We start from the raw sequence: 22,222 nt of genomic DNA on the forward strand, positions 1-22,222 counted from the left end.
AAGCCTAATAAATGTAATAGCTCACCTGTTCCGGAAATAAAATGCTGACATTTCAAATGTTCCTTGTTGTAAAGGTTAGATGATTAAACTTATTCCTTTTCTGCTGCCTCAGATTATTCAAATAAACATCAACCTCATGCAAACTACACAAACCAGAGCAGGCTTCTGAGCACAGGTAGCTTTGAGGGACAGATAGATATTTGAAATCAGGAGAAAGGAAAACACAGGTATAGCATTCTAGTTTAAAAACAAACAACCTTAAGAAAGCCACCAAATCTATTTATGCATATTACCTGCCCTTTTTAAATACCAAGAAATCCAGCTGCCAGCCAAGTTATTTTTCATAAACATTAGCGAAGCACAAGACTGTTGCTTCCTGAACCTATGCAGACCTGCCGTTAGCACTCTTAAACCATCAGACTGGCTCTCTCAAGCTATGTAAATAACACTTAAAACTGAACCAAATATCAATTAAGCCTCAAAATCCACGTTATTTTCTAACAAAGAAGACTTAGCCCCAAACACACAGAGACTGATAATTCCTATTTGCCCTAATTCCTCCTCTAAGACATATCCCCTCCAGTATCTGATATTGCTTTGTTATCTAGAGAAAAGCTCAAAAGGGAAAGTTCCCACCATAAGATAAACCATCTGAATTTTGTCTAATAGCTCATCTGTCTAAACATACCAGAAACCTCCGAGCAGATACAAAACCTCTCAGAGTCCCAGCCACCACCATCCTCTCACAGCCATGCTAAAGGAAGTGTGGCAAGAGTTAAAGACCTGCCCAGGGCCACACAGAGAGGGAGCCACAGTCCAGGCTCTCTCCACAACTACAGCAGAGAGGGCTGGCTAAAGGATCTAGTGGCAAAGGAGAGGTTAACAGCTCAGGGAGAAATTAGCATTGGTTCTTGGCACATGCTTAAGCATTTTGTGTAGCAGGGGATCATCTTTGTTATCATCTTTGAGTATTTCCCAGTTGCTGATGCCCTTGTCTCCAAAGGCACAGAGCACACCCAATCAGTATGCACACCACTTTTATGGAACAGCCAGTATTCAATGCTGAGCTGGAGGCCCTTCTGAGGGCAGGGAACACACCCCTGGCACACACTTGATGAGCTACCTTGAATTTAGTCTAATTCCACAGGGCAAGAGCCCCTGATAAAAGGCTTAATGTGAGCACAAAAGCACCATTTTCAACCCATCTGGGAAAATAAAAGCACTTGCTCCTCTGGAGAGGCAAAAAGAAGCCTTGGCACAGAGCCTGGCTTCTTGCTTGGTAGATGCAGCAACTTTTGTATTCGATGAGTTGAGGAAAAATAATGAGTTGAGCATCAGTCTCATTAGACAGTGAGGATAGCTGAGTATTGTTGCCAGGTGAAGAGCAGGAGTTCTAGGGTCAGATGTGTTTCTGACTTTCAGCTTCAAAATTTACTAGCTGACCAACGATACCATTCATTAAGTGTAAGCTGTTTTATTTGCAGTGATAATGCAGACATAGAGGGGTGACAGGTACCAGTAGCTGTTTTAATTCTTAGGACAACCTAATAGGATTTTGACTTACTTTATAATGAATGTATAATATCAGTTCCCAGGCTATACCTTCTGCCACTCTTTTGATGCTTTCCAGATTATCTTCTTCCAGGAGTAAACAGGTACAGGAGAAAGGAGAAAGGAACTACAAGTACAAGAGGCTACCCCGGGGCTGCTCAGAACAAATCTCCCCTTTCCGGTCAACTGCCCTTACTCCATCTTGTCTATATTGTACTTCTCTAATAAGATCTGTGAACTGTCATTTTATGAAGAAGAAAGAAAAGATTGATGATCATTATCATTGTTGCTGTCATCACCATCATCATCAATATTTAGGTCACAGTTTTGGTGGCCAAAATTTCAAACTTGAGCAACCCTAGCTATTCAGCTCCTGATGAGGGACTGCCAGCTAGGACACAACAAGTCACGATAAAGCAATGACACATGTGGCAGGAGCAATGAAAGGCCCTCGAAATAGTACATGCCAAGGAGATCACATGATGTGGTTCTTTGAACTAAAAACACTGTCTTATATGCCCAGAGGGTTAAATACTTGTCACTCTATTAGTGGAATCATTTGGGGAGGTTGTGGACTCTTTAGTAGACGAAACCTTCATGGGAAATATTGTCCCTGGGGCACTTTTGCTGCTTTGTGTTTGCTTTAAGTTTAGGTGTGATCTTTCAGATTCTTCCTCTGGCCCCCTGGCTCTATGTCTCCCTGCCATTGCGGACTCTGCCTCTGGAACTATAAGCCAAAATAATTCTCCCTCCTACAAGTTGCTTCTGGTCATAGTGACATCACAGCAATAGAAAACAACAATAATAACAACAAAACAAAACAGACCCCCCCCCAAACTGAAGGCATATAGCAAAAGTAGAAGCAGGAGAAGCCAGGCTTGTTCATTGACAACCTACTCTACTAGGAATGAGTCCACTTCTGCGAGACTTAACCATCTTTAGGAGAGCAGCATTAACCTACACCTTCAAAGATGTCATGACCGAATTATCAATTGCAGGTCACCTTTTAATGCCTCATCACCTTTCAACAGCCCTCCAATCAGGAGAGGGGTGTGAAGGACCAAACTTGTTATACATGAATGTGTCCAGTGACAGAACAGCAAGCCTCAGGAAATGGGATTGATGACTCTTTGTTTCTTAAGGGACAACATAGGCCCATGGGTATAGTGTCACAGGAACACAGATTCAGCTGATAGCTATTCCTGGCCCATTTTACTTCCTCGCTTTCTTAACATCTTTCTCTAAATTGAATAAAGGTGTAATTGTTAGTGTAAGCTGTACAGCCAACTTGTTAGTATCAGGAAGAAACCCAGAGATAAAGCCCAACCTGTGCCCATCCAGAGGAGTCCGGCAGAAGCATGGTGTCCTCTGCACCAAAGTGTGTCTAGACTTAGGCTGGAAACAATGTCGCTCAGAAGAGAAAGTGAGGCCTCCTCTGTGGAATAACTAGGCTTTCTCATAAATAATTGAGTTATGCAATTTAAGGAAGATTTAGCCAGAGTTTGAAGAAAACCCTTCATAACCATGCAAAGAGTTATGAAAAGAAGTGGCTCCCAAATGCTCAACCTCATTTCCACACCAGTAAATTAGGACCAATGTGTTCAAGGTCTCAGAGCTTAATTTCTATGTGCAGTCAGATTTGAATCTGCATTAAGTCAGGTTATGTTTTTAACCAGTCTGTGGCCATTCTTTACCCTACACATGAAGGCAGACTATAAACAGGCGATTTGAACACATGTGATCCCACATGCATGTGTTCATGTGGCCAGCCCTTGTGCATGGCTTTAATCGACCTGCCCACTTCTCCCTGCAGCCACACTGTAGTAACCAGTTCCTGGAAAGACTCCAGTCAACTGATTACATGCTCATGTGCTTTGGATGAGAGCAAGCCCCAACCTACAGGTTCAAAAAGCAAGAAGAGGGGGAAAAATCACAATAATTCTCTCATCAGTCTCCCCAGTGTATCCCACACAACCCAGAATCAAGGAGAAGGATAACCAAGCAATGCTGGAAGGGAATGGGTGAGTGCTTCTCATCCCTTCTCCTGGTAAACGGGCCTCAAATACACTACCTCAAAAAAAATCCGCTTGGGTTCACACAGTCATTGTGGTGAATTTTCCAACGGTGCAGCTCTGTTTAGCTGTTTCTGTTATCCCTGGTTTTATTCCCACTAAATTGCAAGTCCTATTTGCATTTCCACAAGACTACACATGCTAGCCTTTTTCCAAAAAAGGAGAACTATGACTCAACTCCGAGAATGCCTGGCTTCATATAATTATCTTAGAGTCTGGATTTCTAGCCTTGCATTAGACTTCATTTCTAATTGCCACCCAGACATTTGCACTGCTGAAAACTCTATACTCAACTGGCCAAAAAGCACAGCGTTGTCATTCTACCATAAAATCTAGCCTCTGTACACCTTCTTCATTTTGGTAAGTATATTATTTTTCTCTTCCCCATGAACAAACACGTAGAGGAATAATGTAAAGGAGATGTTTACTTGGCTCCTAGGCTTTGCCCTCTACCTCTCACAGCATCCTATCCTGCCATTGTATGATGAATCCATCAATGGACCAGTCCATTCCCTATGATAGAGCCCTCGTGATCTGATCATTTAGGACAGTCGCACAGAATCCCCCAGAGGTACACTTCACTAATAATCCCGTCATCATTTCTTATACCATCAATGTTATGCATCTTAGTAAGCTTCTCTTTCTCTTCGATTCTAAAACTTTGAAAGTTCCGCCAAGTGTTCATTCCCCTGGATGTCTGCCTGCCGTTGTCTTCACTGTCACATTTCTTTTCAGACTGTTGGGAATTGACACTCCTAGCCTCTATTTATGCTTCTCATCAGATTAATAGATTTCTCTATTTCCTCTGGAGACACACTGTAAGCTCAGGTTTTCTAGTAGCAGAAGCAGAGATGGGGATTGACACAAAGGGATCACGGAGAAGATTGAACTTTCAAAAGTGGGTTATAAAGAAAGGAGGAAGCAATGCAAAGAACACTGAGAAGCCTGGAAGGCTAGGTTTGGCTAAAGTCTGGTCTCTGGCTAAGAAGCGCTGAAGGCTGAATTGCACCGCAGCCTTGCTTTTCCCAGCAGTGAGAGTACGTTTACACTGGGCGTGGTGGCACACACCTGTAAGCACTCAGGGAGGCAGAGGCACTCAGATCTCTGTGAGTTTGAGGCCAGCCAGGTTCACAGAGCGAGTCCAAGATAGCTGAAGCTACACAGAGAAACTCTGAAAAAAAAAGAAAGAAAAAGAAAAAAAAAGAGTATGTTCGTTCCTCTAAGTATATCAGTTGTTGCCTAGCGTTTAACCCTGGTCAGATGGCATAGCTCCCCAGGCAGCTCCAAGCTGGGGCGGGTGCATCATGAACCATTAGCAGTAAACACTCACAGAGTCCGGATGCACCAGCCAGATTTGTGTAGAGCATAGCAGGGACTACTGCTCATGCAAACACTTAACAGATGACACATCAAGTAGTAACAAGGTCAGGCCTGGAAATAGCAACATCCACGAGCTTGCTTTGTTTGTTGAGTTTATGTTTTTCATAAAGGAGTGAGTAAAATTATGCAGTCATTATCAGTAACAAAAAGCAGCCACATGCCTAGAAGGGCAGTCAAAGAAGAAGCTGGTAGTAACATGAGGGCCTCCTTTACACTCTAAAAGCATTGAGGTTCAGAAGAAAGGTAGCCTCTGCCAGGACACACCACCAAGTAAAACTTGGGGAAAAGGGTCTGGTTTCTTCACTCCCCTCTGGACTTCCAATTTTCTGCTTATGTCTCCCATTAGCTAAATCTATACAGATGTCATAGAGAAAGGGATTCTGGAAAAATGTGGCTCTTTCTGCATGACAGCAGAGTAGGAGAGGGCAGAAAAGACAAGAGCCAATCAATGGTGCTAACACCATGACTCTGGTTCATGAGTGTGTTTCTGCTCACCCTCAGCAAGTTGCATGCTTCCCCGGGAACTGGGTGACATTCATTTTTCCCCCTCTGTTCTATAGAATTAACCAGTTTGGGGACATATATATATATATCTCCTTAGATTAAAATAGAAGTAATCACATTTATGTCACGTCCCACTTAGTGCAATCAAATTATATGTACCATGTGTTGTTTCTCTGGCTCAGATCCTAGCTTCCAAACTGTGCAAAAGACCAATCTTGAAAACTACGCTCCTGCTGATGCCCATTCCCAGCCCCAAAATTAGAACCAAACAGAGAAATAAGAAAGCGCTCAGGCTTTTGAACGTGGCACCAGGGATGGAGGAGATATGGGAAGGTCATGATAGGGGTCCTTGCAAGGACACACGACATCAGCCAGCAGACAGAGACAACAGGGTCAGCCATAGGATGCCCCATTCTTTTCAACGTTTCACAAGGTACTGAAAAACATAATTGAACGTTGGCCAGGGGTCCACATTTAGCTGGCAGATTTACATGCATCTTTAATTATTACTTTTTGCACTAGAACAGTACTTGGATTACCCAAGAGACAGTTGAGACAAAGACCATCCCAAGAGACTTAACTAAGTGATTAGAGGCTTATTAGGGAAGAGAGAAAGGCAAGCCTTCCAGGTGTTGTTCTCCATCACTTGCGAATTACACAGCTGGGGACAGCTACCACCATGGATTTGCCATGAGTGGAATAATTTCTCAGGTCTAGAACTACTATACAAAGTCATTTCCCCGTGTCTACTAGGTAAAGTGAAGAAAATCAATTGGATTCTGCCAGCATTCTTGACTCTGTATTGCCTTAAAACAACTTGAAAAGTCTGTAAGTTATAACCTTCTATCAATCCTGCAGCGCATTTCAGTGACAAGTACAAGCGTATGCAAAAAATAGTATTTTTTACATAGGTATGTTACACACAGGTAGTGTAACTTTATTTGTGCTGGCAGTGATGACTGAATATGCCTCTTAAATGTTGCATTTAAAAAGTTTCAGTTCTCAAGGAATTTATACACTTGAGAAAATGACATAGAGTGAAATGTAATATCAAGTAGTTACATCTTCCCTAAACCCTCATTCTAAATGGCCTCTCAAGCTGTCAAATCAATCTTGAGATGCACCATAAGGGCATCCAGTTCTATATTTGCTGAGACGAAAAATCAAATCCACAATCATAACAAACAAGCAAATCCATCCTCACTGCCAATATGCATGTGGGATGCGGTTCATTTTCAGTGATTAACAACTTTTGAGAATCAGAATTCAGATCATTATACTGTAAAAATTTCCCTTGAAAAAATCCAAATGAATTACTCTGACTTGCCAAGAAAAAATTTTAAAAATCAACAATTAAGCCAGCTGATTTTTCTAGTAAGAGAAGAACAATATATCATTAATGTCAACAGAATATGATTGATGAAAATAACACAAGTGTGTTAACAGAGTCTTTTGATGAATTTTGCATTTTAAGGTATTTTATCCCTGAAGGCAATTTATAAACCGCATAACTGCTTTTTCTCGGTGTAAGGTTTATTTTTCTTATAAATACCAAAACCATGGAGAAAATATTTCCTTCTGGCTTAGCTAGACTTTCTCTAGAAAAATATGTTTCCTCTGGCTGAGTGAGGTGCAGTTAGTCTGAGAAGCCACAGTTGGTAAGCTACAAAGAAGGAAAAGCAAGACAATGTGAAGTTTTTGAGAAATGGACACAATGAGTGAAGGGTACAGGCCTCAACCTCAGAGTCCCTAATGGCCAAGGCTGGAAATTTTAATTAGCTAAATAAGTTCTAATATTGGATTATAGTGCCACAAATACATGGCAGAATGAATTGCTTCTCTTACTAAATAATTCCATAGTGTACATTTGCGTACAAATTCCTTATGGCAAGTGAAGCTTAGCAAATCTCTTCTTGAATGTAGACTGGATTGGTCCCTCACAATGACTGGAGTATGAAAGGGAGGCAGTTGTAATTTAATGTGGGAAAGCCTGACCAACTACTTTGCACAAGCAAGCAGGTTAACATTACCCATGACAATGCCATAATGTTACCATGTACTGCATTACACATGATGGTGAGAATCCACAACAATGCCATGATGCAATCATGTGCTGCATTACACGTGAGGGTAAGAATCCATGACAGTGTCGTGATACAATCATGTGCTACACTACACGTGATGGTGAGAATCCATGACAATGCCATGATGCAATCTTTTACTACATTATACAGGATGGTGAGTGTACCCCACCTGCAAGTATTTTGCCACAAACACTCAGCCTCATTCTAACTATAAGAAAACTCTATGACAAAGCTACAGTTTGCCTATAAACTACCTACGCAATATTCTCTCAAACTGTCGAAGTCAAGAAAAACACTAACAAGACTAAGAAGTTTGAAGTTTAGAGAAGACTGAGAGACAGATCTGCAAAGCATATTGAGGTATCCTGATTGCTTTCTGAAACACCAAAAAAAAAAAAAATTACGGTGAAAACTGACAAAATTCAAACAAAATTGATAGCATAGGCAATATTCTTTTTCCATTTGTTAACTTCTTAAAATTTTAGGAATGCAACATGAATATCAGATATGGGGGAACCTGGAAAAAAAGTGTATAGAACTTTATTGTTTTCTTCTACCTATATTTATCCTCAAATTTAAAACTATGTAGAACTCAGAATTAAAACTTAAACAAATAAATAAAACAAATTTAGAATACAGTATAGGTAAACCGATAAACTGCAGTCCTTTCCGGGATAATGAGAAATTGTTCAGACGGCCATATAGAGGCAAGCAGCACTCGGCCTCCTCACCCCCTCACCAGCTCCTCATCAGCTGTGCCACTCCCTCACCCCCGAGAACCAAACCAACATGACCAACATGTGCGCAGCCGCAGACTGGGCTGGCTTCAGGAGAGTAGCAACTCAGCAATAGAAACATGGAACCTTTTCTTCAAAAACACAGTTACAGGAAGACGGATGGAAAGCAAATCTAGCAATGTTAGAAGACATAATATGCCATGACTGTGCTCCTCCAAGAAGCCCACTCCAGGACAGAATAAGAACTGCAACCATTTCCCACGGGGAAAATTCTACTAGGAAAATTCCTAGGAGGGCTAGGGGAGCTTAAACGGAAGTAAACAAAACCTTCCACCCGTGTAGTTTAAGAAGAGAGGAAGAGGAGATATACAATAAAATGAACCTGTGCCTGGTAAACCACTCAGGAAGGCTTTGCACCAAAGTCACCTTTTAGAGGGATCCTGCATCCCTCAGAAATGAGTCTGTCATTAGCAATGCCACTTAGCTCAGAAGTGGAATAAATCACTGAGCCTCGGCAACAGCTGATGTGTCCAGGACACAAGGATGGCGACAGATCCAGAAAGTAATAAATGGGTTGCCAGCTAGTGATTCTTCAGCCTGACATCTGACCTCCATTTCATGGCTGTCCAAACTAACCAAGTTGTGTTTTCATAGGAAGTTCAAAGAAGGTTTAGTATTAGTAAGATTTATAAAAGCGATTTGCCACCTTGGATACAAATCTCATGAGCCTCTTTAAGTTGCTTTGTCTTAATTGTTTTGTTAACCAACTGTAATTGTGAGAAGCTTACAAGTCATTTGTACTTAGGGCCAAAGCCATTTCTCTGAACATGACTTCAGAGCTAAGCTGGCTAGCCATATACCTGGAGAGCCTGGCTCTTCCTCATATTTCTGGAGTGAAATCAAACACTTTATTGCAGGGCCTGGTATGGAGGCATCCTGAACTGTCGTCAAAGGGACTGCATGAAGAAGTCTGGAATATAGGATAGGTTACCTGTGCATGCTAAATCTGCATGTGTAAGTGTATATGGGTGTATATGCACACATTACTTGATGTGTTTTAGGGCAAGTCTGTGGAGGACAAAGGAGAACTTTGGATGTGTCAGTCCTCACCTTCCAGATAAGGACATTCTGTTGATTTTCTACTTTGTGTTTCAGGCTAACTGGCCTGCAAGCTTCTGGGCATTGTCTCCTCTTTGCCTGATGTCTGCCACTAGACTATTGGAATTATGGATGGTAGAACTACATCTCTGGCTTTCTTTCACATGGGTTCTAGGGATTTAAGAACAAGATTTCATGCGGTAAAACTTGGTGGAAAGGAAACAATAGGTCTGGCAGATGAATGTCTTCTCTGTCCCTCATTCTCATGGACTATTCTGAGGCACAGCTCTCTGGTCAGGCTCTAGAAATGTCCATCACGCTCAGTGAATGTAACTGTCTGCCACTAAAGTTTCCAAATCTCTTCTGCTTTGCTCATGAACATGAGAACCCATGTCTCACGGAGCTACCTATCTTGCCTCACCTCTACCTCCTTACTGCTTCCTTCTGCATGAAAGCCCAATATTGTGATCCTTGCCTCAAAGTCATTTTTTTTTGAGAAAACACAAGGTTATAATTGAACAGCTTATAACTGAAAACCAATTATCTAAATATGTGCAGAAAAACTAACAGTGTACAAAAATAATTATCATCACCCATATTATGAGAAAAATACATTTTAATATGATAAAGGCTAAATCTTTAAAAACTAAAACAGAGTTCTATATAGGGATTTAATAGAAATGCTATAGGTCAAGGACATAGAATCAGACATGAGTCCTAGTTGGGCAGCGAATTTAACAACCCACCAGAACAAATGGCTAGGGCTGAGGTGTACCTCATCAGTATAGTCCTTAGCTAACAGAGTGATTTAACCTTGAAAATCTGGTGGGGACTGAGGGATCAAGTTGACACATGGTGCACATAAACTCAGTTAGGCACACAGGCACATAAATAAAAAAATAATAATAAAAGAAAGGTTAAGCCAGGCATGGTGGCACACGCCTTTAATCCTAGTACTCCAGAGCCAGAAGCAGGCAGATCTCTGTTTGCCTTGTATACAAAATGAGTCCAGAATAGACAATAATTTTTTGTCTCACAAAACCAAAAAATAAAAAGGAGGAGGAGGAAGAGGAGGAGGAGAAAAAGAAAATAAGAAAGAAAAAGAAAGGAAGGAAAGAAGAAAGAAAAAGAAAGAAAAGTTTAAGATATGATAAAACAAAACCAACCAACAAATATGTGGTCAGGATTAAAAGAAAGTAACACGGATGATGCTCCAATCCTGAAGGTAGAGATAGAAACTCCAGGCTGAAAGAGTAATTTACGGTATCCACAGGCAGTGGAAGTGTGTAGGCCAGGGCTCTAGGAGAGGGATTTAACCAATACCCGGAGGCAGTATGCTTATGGTTCATTGACAAGTCTTGAAAGTCCTTCCTGAGACATGATAGTAGGTTCACTTGGATCCTACCATATTTCTGGCCATATCCGAACATAGGAACTTGGTAGAAGGGAAAAATGTAAGGTCAGAGAGAAGTTCATCCTGGGTTGAGCTGTGCCCTCAATCCCACTGAGAGTCAGAAAAGGACATGCAGACACACAGTAAGAAGGGTCATGAGAAGATGGAGGTTGGCACTAACATTGCACTGCCAAAATAAAACAAAACAACAACCAAAAAAAATCAGTACACACCAGAATCAAGAAGGGCAAGGGCAAATTCTTCTCTGGAATTTTCAGAAGGACTGTGTGGCTCACTGAACCTAGATTGCAGACATGAGGGCTTTAAAACTGTAAAACAATGTGCTCATTATTTTATCTACCATGTTTGTAAGGGTCCTAGAAACTTAATATAGTACATAAGTTTGGAAAGTAATAGATTTTTTCTTTCTAAAGTATAGGGTAGCCTTAAACAAGAGGGAACATGGCATATACTTCTATACCTCAAACTGGAGGACATAAGACAAAGTCCTAATAAAATGGTCAGACACACAATAACCCATTGAAATGGTCTAACCACATGAATATGATTTTCAGTTCAAAAAGTCAATCTGTCGAATGAAAACTACCCACTGCTTAATGTCCACCCAAAGCAAATAATTCAGGCTAAAAATAATTGGGATATAACACATTTATCCCTCAGAAAGTCCTGGTATGTGTGATGAGAGCAGTTATTGTTATCATTGTGAGGTACAAAGTCTCAAATGCAGTGCCAGAAACAACTAGGCAGAAATTTATCACGTGGATACTGTATCAAGCAGATTTTGACTATTCTGAGCAAAGATAACCATATTCTATAAAAGGAATAGACATTATGGGTAGCAAGACTGGAAAGTAATGGAAAAAACTATAGACGGTGAGGCAAGAAAAAAACAGAAGCCTAACAAAATAGTATGACAAGAGAAGATTGAAGAGTCAAGAAAATAATAATTTTAATGGGAATCAATATGAGTACAAAACTTGGAAAGCATAGAAGACATCCCATTGGAAGCCATTCTTAAAATACAGGAAGTTTTAAGCTAGCCTTATGAATTCAGATGAGTAGAATCAATGAGGTTAATCCTTAGGACGGAAAGATGCACCTTGAGTTAAAATGGAGTCAAATGGAGCATTTGATACAAGAATAAAATAGAAATATCACTTGAAATGAAAACAAAGTCAAATCCTTTTACCCAAAATAAGTCCACCTTCCAGTAAAAGTCAACTTAGTCAGCATGCTCAGGACCAACACAAATACTAATTAAGCATTTGAACATCAAATAAAAAAAAAAAAGGAAGAAAGAACTGTATTTCTTTGGGAGAAAAAAGGAAAAAAAATAACCTTTGTTTCTACACAGAAGATGGGGGGGCGGGGGATGCTGCTTCTGGAACTATTACTCCATGCTGTTTTTGTAGCTGGAGCAAGCATCAGGAAGAAAAAAAGCAGCATACTAAAAAACTAGTTATGAAGTGAATTCATCACCTTTTCTGCCTTTATTGACCTTGGTGTACAGTATCTTTAAGGAGGCCTCAAAAAAACTAGGAACAGACATTGTCTTAAAGTTGTAGCCACTTTTGAAAATTCTGTGTGACAAGAAAGCACTAAGGATGCTACTGTGACTTAAACTAAGGACAGGAACTTGAAAAAGGATTGGAATTTAAAGGCAAGACAAAGGATGCACAGGAAAGCCTTCTTACTTGCCTTGAATCGAACAGACACCATTGGTTGTCAGAACCCAGGACTCCCCACCAGGAACCCGAACAAATCAAAGCAAAAGTGGCGAGGGAAAAAGTTATGTCAGATGGTTCACAAAGTGTCTATGTCTGTCAGCATTCTATCAGTAAAACAGTGGGTGGGAGGCTGAATTCGGGAGACTGAAATATTTACAGGTTTCTAGTTACTCTAGTGTTGACACTTGCAGATCTGCTATGAAATAAATAACCATACTCAAACAGGAAGATTGCAAAGTTTACACTCCCACCAGCAGTGGAGGAGGGTTCCCCTTTCTCCACATCCTCTCCAGCAGGTGCTGTCTCTTGAGTTTTTGATCTTGGCCATTCTGATGGGTGTAGGGTGAAATCTCAGGGTCATTTTGATTTACATTTCCCTGATGACTAAGGATATTGAACATTTCTTTAAGCGTTTCTCTGCCATTTGATATTCTTCTATCGAGAAATCTCTGTGTAGCTCTGTACCCCATTTTTTAATTGGATTACTTGGTTTGTTGTTTTTTAACTTCTTGAGTTCTCTCCCTCTCCCTGTCTCTCCCTCTCTCTCTCACTCTCCTTATCTCTTTCTCCCTCTCAACCTCTTCCTCTCTCTGTCCCTCTTCCCCTCCCTCTCCCTGTCTTTCTCTCCTTTCCCTCCCTCTCCCTCTCCCTGTGTCTCTCCCTCCCTCTCCCCTCTCCCTGCTCTCTCTCTCTCTCTCTCTCTCTCTCTCACACACACACACATACACACACAGTTTAAATATAAAGTAAATCTTTTAATTAAAAAAAAACACCCCACATTATAAAAGGAAATGTAGCCAGGGAGTTGACTCAGCAGGAAAAGGAGTCTTCTGCCAACCAAGCCTGACCACCTGGGTTGGATCCCTAGGATTACTCCCAAGCCCAATATAGATAAGTACAAAATATACCTATTGAAATCAAGTCCTCAAATACCTTTTTTTTAGCTGCTTCAAAGGCATATCCTAGCTTTTATTTTTAAAGGGCCTGCGCCGCAGAGTCAATATAAAAACACAAAAAGTCCCATCAGTTTAATAACAATAATAATAAAAAACAAAAACAAAAATGGAAAACTGGGGGCGAGGGAAGTGACCCCTGGGCAGGGGCATAGAGATCCCTGCTCACATAGCACCAGGCCTGGCTGCAGGGTCCCCCAGTATTGCTGTTGCTACGAGGTTGGGGGCCAGCGATTGTGCTGTGGGAGCCGAGGCCATCTGAGTCAGGACCCTTACTTCTGAGGTGTGCTCAGCTTCTGCATGCCCGGGACCTTGTCCAGCAGGCCAGGGATGAAGGCCTCAGCGGGTTTGTAACAGTCAACTAACAGCTCCTTGACTCTAGCAGCCCGGGTGTCATCACTTTCCCTGGCCAAGAGTTCATCCACATACATCTGGAGCTCCGCATCTCCAGGCTGAGGCGCTTCCATAGCTCCTGGCGGTCCTACTTGAGGGTGACCTTCCCTTGCTGTCCCACCCGGCCATCATCATCTGCGCCCCCTGGGCCTTCGCCTGCGGCCGCAGGGGGACTCTGGGAGTAGACTCAGGGTCCTGTGTTGCCACTGCCCGGGGGCGGCCGCCGGGGCCACTTGCGCGCTCCGGCCCCTCGCTGAGCCGCCGCCTCCCGGCCGCCCGCCGGCTGGCTCCGGACTCCTCTCGGGCTTGGCTCTTCGAGGCTCCGCGGCAAGGGCGGCGGCCAGCTGGGGCGCCCGGGAGCAGCTGGAGCATGCGGAGACCCCAGGGTTCCTCAAATACCTTTTTAAACAAGCATTCTTTAGCCCTGTCTTCTCTATCTTTTCAGAAAACTAGGACTTCTCATTTTTGTTGTTTTTCTTTCTAAAATACACTAGTAACATTCACCACGCCAACTTTTTCTTATTTGTTTTATGTGTAATATATATTATATATACACACATATATATGTGTGTTCGATTGATTTAAAAGTTGATGAAAGTAAAGTGTCAAGTAAAAACAATATGCATTTGATTTAATCATGCCTGACTCTAGTGTCTAGATATAAACAAAACAAAACAAAAAACACTTTACCTTGGTTAGAAATCCGTATCTTCTAGTCAAATGCTAGGCAATCTGCAGATGGCAATTGTGACAAGGTTCAATGGTGACTGCACCAAGGGCTCCCTTCTTGGGGCCCCACCCAGTCACTTTGATTCCAAAGTTCAGATACCAACAGTGATGTCACAGGTAGTAAAGGGGGCGTAGTTGACATCTATAGGGTTGCATTTTGTTTCTCCTGCTATGTGGGACACCCAGCGGGTAAAAGAATGACACAGTATCAGAACAACACAACTTCCTATGGTAGGCCGCTTGATAAACTTCATGCCTATTGCAGATCTGACTAGCTTGCTGTACAATGGTAAAGAAAATCACTCGCAGTTTGGTGACTCATGATTCTGGGTAAAAGAGCCCCAATCTTCTCTCATGTCTTCTGCACCTATAATCTTTAATGCTGTCCTGGTTGCTAGATTACACAAGAAGGACAAATAGCTTCAAGCAAAGCCTTATTTATAAAATTTTTTTTCTTTCAACTCCAACTCAACAAGAGCACTGTCTCAGTCAGAGTTTTGTTGCTTTGAAGAGACACCGTGACCAAGGCAACTTATAAAGGCGAACATTTAAATGAGGCTGGCTTACAGTTTCAGAAGTTCAGTCCACTATCATCATGTCAGGAGGCATGGCAGCATACAGGTAGACCTACATGGTGCTGGAGCCACAGTTCTACATCTTGATTGGAAGGCAGCCAGCAGGAGACTGGAATTCCACGCAGGGCAGAGCTTGAGCACAGGAGGCCTCAAAGCCCACAGCCACAGTGGCACACCTCCTCCAACAAGTCCACACCTCCTCCCAATGCCACTCCCTCTGGGCCACGCTGTCAAACACAGAGTCTGTGGGGGCAGTTCCTGTTCAAATCAGCACAAGGACTTAGCACTGTACTTTCTCTATGCCAGCGGTTCTCAACCTTCTTAACGCTGTGACGCTTTGACACAGTTTCTCATGTTGTGGTAGCACGCCCCCCCCCCGTCCTACCTCCCCCCTCATAAAATTGCTATTTTATAACTGTTATTTTGCTACTGTTACGAATCATAGTGTAACAATCTGCTGTGCAGTATATCTGATATGTGGTCCCTGAAAGGGTCATGACCCACAAAAGCTACAAAGTGAACCAGGAAAAGGTATGAGGACAAGCAGCAGGGGGTCTCCTATTCCCATCGAGCCTTAGGGTGGCATGAAGTTCTCTTTTCACCCAACTTTGTGTACCACTCGCTACCCACTATCCCCACCTGTCACACAGGGGAGAAGACAGGTGTGTTTGGGAAACTCCTCCGCTCTTCTTATCCAGCTATCCCTTGACAACTCCATCCTGGAGGCATCTGTCCTAAACCTTCCATTGCCAACTGAATACTGACTTAGAAGTCCCCAAATCCCCAGTCACCCAGTCCAACTTTTATCATACTTTAGTAAGATCTATCGTGACACAAGATCAAACTGAGACCTCCTTGAAGGCAGCAGACAATCCTGGCCTCCACCTCTGAACCCTTGAGAACCATGTAGTTTCTGATACATCACACCCACTCCTGAGTTACTTTAGGGAAACAACTAAGATCCTGAAGTATTAAAGTATAGACACAGGGGGAACACACTTTCATGGAATCTCAAAATAGAAGAACTAGACACTCTTTGAAGGTGTTTGAAGTTTTAGAATGAAATACTGTCTGAATCCAGAGATATTTGATATGCAGAGATTGTTCTCACTCATGCTAAAAACAGAACTCAGGTTTTTAAAAATACCAATGACTGAGAGATAAGTCAGCAGGAACGTCACGGGAACTATACATCTGGGCCAGTGCTGAAGCCTGGGTCAGCAGCTTCAGGGTTTGTACCTTTCCTTTGAGAGGAAAAGTTGATGAGTCACTGGGGAACAAGATAAGGGGAGCCTGGAGGGTCATAGCTTGCAGACATTCAGTTGTTAGTCCCCGAAAGCCCAGTATCATTTCAAACATCGGTTTGAATGAGTAAGAAGCTCCTTAATCCCTTCAAGAGGTGCCATATGGAATACTGTTAACTGTGATTATATCTATAATGCATACACACCTATACCTATTCTCCAGAGGAGAATTTATAATAGCATTGGTGTTTAACCTTCATTAAATATACAAAAATTATGTAGGAATTAAAGCATAACTGTCATGCAACTTGAGGAGGCAAGGGCAGCTGCTGGTTGATATCTCAGAGATCAAAACCGGCTGAAATTAATAATGTAACTGGAAGCTTTCAATTGTCAGAAAAAGAAAAGGCAGAATAAAGTGAATTTGGAGTCGAAAGTTGAAAAGGGGAGACATGACTAAAATGTAGATCCTAAATGGGTTTGAGGTTTACCAGACATTGTATTCTTCTTATATTAGCTATTTAAAGAGTATGTATCAATTTATATTAATTCTAGCAAGAAACATTCTCCTAACAGTCCAATTGATAAACAAACAAACAAACAAACAAACAGAAAAGCTGATATGTTACAGTTACCCATCTGTTTCCCAAATGCTAACTGTTGTCACTTATGAATAATCTCTGTTCTGGCCCATTGCTGTTTTGGAACTGACACATCATTGCAAGGGTTTTCATGACCTTCTCCATGAATTCCCTGATCTCTTCCCTATTTTCTACCTATATCTAAGGTCTGCAATACCCTTAGAAACTTTCAAGTTCGTACTGCCTGTCCGTCAAAGTTTCACAATGCTCTTTTGGGGAATACTGTGATGAACTGGACAGCCAAGGATCTTCCTTCCTCTTTCGGGATGAAGAAATAAGACTGAGTAAGCATGACACCGTAATGAGTAACTGTTAGTGTTTGCTCAGCATTGTATTAGATACCTTCATGCCCCAGTCATATTCCCTCCACCTGAGTGTTTGTTCTGCCCGTTACTGAGTTGACTAGCTCCCCTTGAAGCCCTGACATCAAATCTCAGCTGCAGTGTGGCTGTTCTGCCTCTTGTCCCATGCATTCTTTACTTTGTAGCAAGTCTCCTGAAAAAAATAACATTGGTTGAAGTCAGTCTCAGAAAAGAGCCCTGGGCCCAGATTTTTTTGGGTCTGTTGCTTTCCTTGTGGAGCTCCTGTACCTTCCAGGTCTTTCTATCTCCCCCTTCTTTCATAAGATTCCCTGCACTCTGCCCAAAGTTTGGCTATGAGTCTCAGCATCTGCTTTGATACCTTGCTGGGTAGAGTCTTTCAAAGTCCTTCTGTGGGAACAGCCTTACCAGGCCACAGAGAAAGACAATGCAGCCAGTCCTGATGAGACCTAATAGGCTGGGGTCAGAGGGAAGAGGAGGAGGACCTTCTATATCAGTGGACTGGGAGAGGGGCATGGGAGGAGATGAAGGAAGGAGGATGGGATTGGGAGGGGATGAGCGAGGGAGCTACAGCTAGGATACAAAGTGAATAAACTGTAATTTATAAAAAAAAATACATTTACAAAAAAAAAGCTAAAACTAAAAGAGAGAAGGAGGAAACTGAGAAATGGATTGCTGGATTGGAGAAAAAAAAGATAACATTGATAGCTCTGCTGTTAATGTTAGCCTATAGGGGTCAGACTGCTCCTCATTTTGTGTCTCTAGTCGACAATCCTCAAGGGTATTCTTCATGATTCCCCACCAGGAACAGGTCCTTATTGCCCTGGATGGAAAGTCAACTCAGCAACACACCCTTAGATTAAATCTCCCTCCATCTTGTTTCTCTTCAGGATCTCTCCCTCTTTTCCCTGGGTTCACTTCCAAAAAGGCTATGCTTATATGAAATATGTATTCTGGCCATGTTTCTTGGAGTACCCTCATTGAAAATAGGATACAAACATATTCTTTTGACTTCCCGGACCATTTTTCTTATTACCCTAGAAATCACCAGACCTGAAGTTCAATACTTATTATACCCATTTCCAATCTCAGACAAGGCTATAAGATTTAATATTTGAGTATAAGTATTTAATCTCTTTATGCCCTTCATGCTTTGCATAAATCAGGTGCCTAGCTCTAGAAAACTGTGGTTACCTTTAAGGCAAGGGTTCCCTAAGAAGAAGAATACATATGTAAAGCAGAGCCTGTCTGCAGGAAACTCAAGATAGTTGGAGTAGCTATCTTTACCCAGTGACATTTCAGTCTGTAGAACTTCCTGGCAGGCTCCTTTTCATCCCGAGTTTTCTAATAAGAAGGCAGACTTTTATTCTTATGGCTTCTTATTTTAGACATGTGGATGGCTTATTTTAAGCAGCCTCATCGAACAGAGAAGACATAAAAATATCTTTATAGATCTAAGGCTTATAATAGAAATAGCATCAATATTTACCAGCTGTAATTACATATACACATGTGTATTTATTGAGATTTGCCCTTCAAGGATTTATTGGCGGGGCATGGGTACTCATAGTTGTTTGCTTCTTGTACAAAAAGGATACTGAGAAAATTAAAAGAAGCCTCCGAGGTGAAATGCATTGATATCAGCATGCTGTATAGCATCGGACTGAGAAAAACTGACTGTTATTCTTGAGTCAGAAAGGATAGATTTAAACATAATAGCCCAAGAGGAATTCTTCTATTCATTACACTGGCTATCGGGTTAGACAGTCATACCAATCTGAGATAAGAGCTCCTAACGGTCACTTTATGCATTTGACAGAGAATTATGAAGGGACGTAAACACTGCTGTGCTTATTCCAAAAGACTGAGAGGTAGAGAGTGAAGGTATGCATGCAAGGAAACAGGGCTTCTGCGTCTCAGATCACTGAACTAAGATGTTGGTCACTCTAACACAGCAGTTCATATTTATTCTATAATTTTCCTCAAAGAAATAGATCCGATCTATGTGTCCAGTAAGTCCTCTTTTTTTCAAGTGTAACATAAAGACCTTCTATCAGTAACCACTCTGTGACGTGGGCACGGCCCTGGCCATGTGACTAGCAACTTGGTACGAAATAACTTGGCAAGAACATGTAATTGCAGTTGAGAGTTTGCGGTTTGACTGTAGCTTCTTATAGTTCGACTGCACCTTACCAGAGCATAAACATAATAGCAAGTCATTTTACTTGAAAACAGAAAAGTAGGGCATAAAACGCATAGTTACTTTCAACTCTTTAGGGATAAATATATTTTGGAATTTTTGTTTATCTGTTTGTTTGACAGTGACCAGAACTGAACCCTGGGTCTTGGGTTTTACCACTGAACTCCATCTCCAGTCCTCCTTTCACTTTGATACAGAGTTTCACTAAATTTCCAAGGCTGACTTTGACTTACTCAGGAGCCCAGGCAGGTCTTCAACCTGTGATCCTCCTGCCTCAGTTTACGAAATAGCTGAAGTTATAGGTCTATACTGCTGAATCCATCGACACTTGCTTTAAAAGAAAAATTATTTCTACCTTTTTTTTTCTCTGTAGCTGCTTGGAAATCTGCAGCCGTCACAAACAATACAGCAATTATGAGGTACAGATAAGTTCATTACCAAACAACTACCTCATAGGAAACAAATGATTGTTGATGGCCTTTCCCACAGGACAGCAACAATACCAAAGACAGTAATTTTAGGAACACAAGTTAAAATGTATAAGACCAGCCCAGATTTCATCTTTGAATTTGTATTAGGAACTCCTTTTTGGTGGTGGTCTTTGACGTTATTTATGATTGGTTACTTGGATTCTGCAAAGAAAAATGGAAGCAAGCACTGACTTTCAAGGTTTGACTTGTGTGAGAAGAAAGACCTTCAAGAAAACAGTGAGAAGAATGCAGGGTGTCCAGGGGACTGCAGAGGCCATTGCTGGTACTATCACTAAGGAAAAATGAAGATTCTATGATGACTTTCTTCATGGTAATTGTGCAAAACACATCATGAAAGGATTAGTAAACTACAAAAACACAATGTAAAAATTGATCGTAGGCTGGAGAGCTAGCTCAGTGTATAAAGTGCTTGCCTCATTAGCATAAGGAGCTGGGTTGCCTCTCCAGAATCTACGTAGAAAAGCTGGTTTGGGGGCCGCAGTGCATATGCTTGTGATGCGAAGGCTAGGGAGGCAGAGACATTCAGATCCTTGGAGCTTCCTGGCCGTCCAGCTTGGCCAAAGTTGTGGGTTCTAGGACAGTGAAAGGCTCCATTTCTGAAACTGGTAGCCCGCACTTAGATAATAACATATAAGGTTAATTTCTGGACTCCTTACATAGTTGCTCATTAATACACACACACACTCACACACACAGCCCTTGAATCTTCATGCGATTTACTAAGAAAATGAAATTCTTTTATTTCTGTAAGTCTGTTCTTCAACTAATTTCATATTCTATTGCAGTATAAGTTCTCATACTTATCATGGCTTTCTTTAGTCTCCAACACTATTATCAAAATTTAATTGCTGTTTTCATGAATATTATGGCAAAGGTAAAGTTGTGATAGCACCCTCATCAGTTTAATTTAAATCCTACAGACTGGATTGTCACTAGTCACTAGCAATATATACTCAGAGAAGGACCAGACAGTCAGAAAGTGAATAGCAGACATTACAAATGGCTGCTAGGCAGCTTTAAATCAGACAGATGAACAATGGGAATCAACAGGATCCAGCAGGATCAACAGTGGAAAAATCTTTCCAACTCAAATTAAGTCTAAGGTGTCAAGTAGTGGCAGACAGGGTGGACTTTATTTTATGTGCATTATGAAGTCTTCATTCTGGGGGAAATTACATACTTGCTCTAGAAACAGGGCAATTATGGGAAATGTTAATGAATACTTTCACACAAAAGAAGTGTCAAAATAGCACAGTGGGATTGGATTTTATGAAGAGGTTAATTTCTCAAGTCAGCAAAATATTCACAATGTCAGAACTACTTCTGAAACTTCTGTATGAAAATCTCTTCCCACAAAATGACCAGACAGAAGCAGGAGAGTCTATATATTTTTAAAAAATACTATTTTCTTTAAGGTATATATGGATACAATACACTTACATGTATTTATGCAATTTGGGGTAAATATAAAATGATTCATTGAGGCTTTATCAAATGATCTTGGTGTTTTTCGTCCATTGTTCCTTCTCCTGTTGTATTGACCTACCCTGTCTTCTCCAACTGGAGACTCTTCCTTTTTATTCCATTCCAACTTCCTCTCACCTGTATCCTGCTATTCCCCTCCCCAAAATCCTCCTGATCTATGGCCCCTTTATATTTCACTGGTTTTCGTGGTTATTCCACGGGTATACTCACAATTAAGGATTTGGATCTGGAGACAAAAGAGAGCATGTGACATTTGTTTTTTCTGGGTCTGAGTTATCCCACTCAATATAATTTTTTAGGTCTGTTCATCTACCTGAAAAATTTTCTGATTTCATCTTTCTTTACAGCTGAATAGTATTCCATTGTGTATTCGTACCATGTTTTCATTATTCATTCATCTACTGAAGGACATTAACGTGGTTTCCATGTTCTGGCTCTTGTGCATAGTGTGGTAATGAACATCTCTGAGCAAGTACCTGTGGATAAGGATGTCAAATTTTTTTGGCATATGCCTAGGTATGGTATATTTAGTTAGTTGGTTCTAGTTAAGATTAAATATAAGGTATATATGTGCATGCATATATATATATATATATATATATATATATATATATATATATATAT

General features: G+C 41.2%; 1 protein-coding gene and 1 pseudogene across 12 annotated transcripts in view; both read right to left on the bottom strand.

Moving 5' to 3' along the window:
* The window catches only part of Hhla2 (HERV-H LTR-associating 2), an 85,367-nt gene extending 70,003 nt beyond the window's left edge, over positions 1-15,364 (bottom strand). For 11 of the 12 annotated variants that reach the window (XM_055594995.1, XM_055595004.1, XM_055594931.1 and 8 more), the window contains exon 1: positions 14,604-14,697. The gene's annotated coding sequence lies outside the window, so the exon portion shown is untranslated. Of the gene's footprint in view, positions 1-14,603; positions 14,698-15,209 lie in introns of those variants that run through there. The other variant, XM_055594987.1, reaches the window with a different exon arrangement.
* Positions 13,793-14,285, bottom strand: LOC129667391 (protein phosphatase 1 regulatory subunit 14B-like; annotated as a pseudogene).
* Positions 15,365-22,222: the final 6,858 nt, after the last annotated feature.

This window comes from Psammomys obesus, unplaced genomic scaffold (assembly GCF_907164565.1).
Source record: "Psammomys obesus unplaced genomic scaffold, mPsaObe1.curated_primary_1811, whole genome shotgun sequence".
In the NCBI taxonomy this organism is placed as follows: Eukaryota; Metazoa; Chordata; class Mammalia; order Rodentia; family Muridae; genus Psammomys; species Psammomys obesus.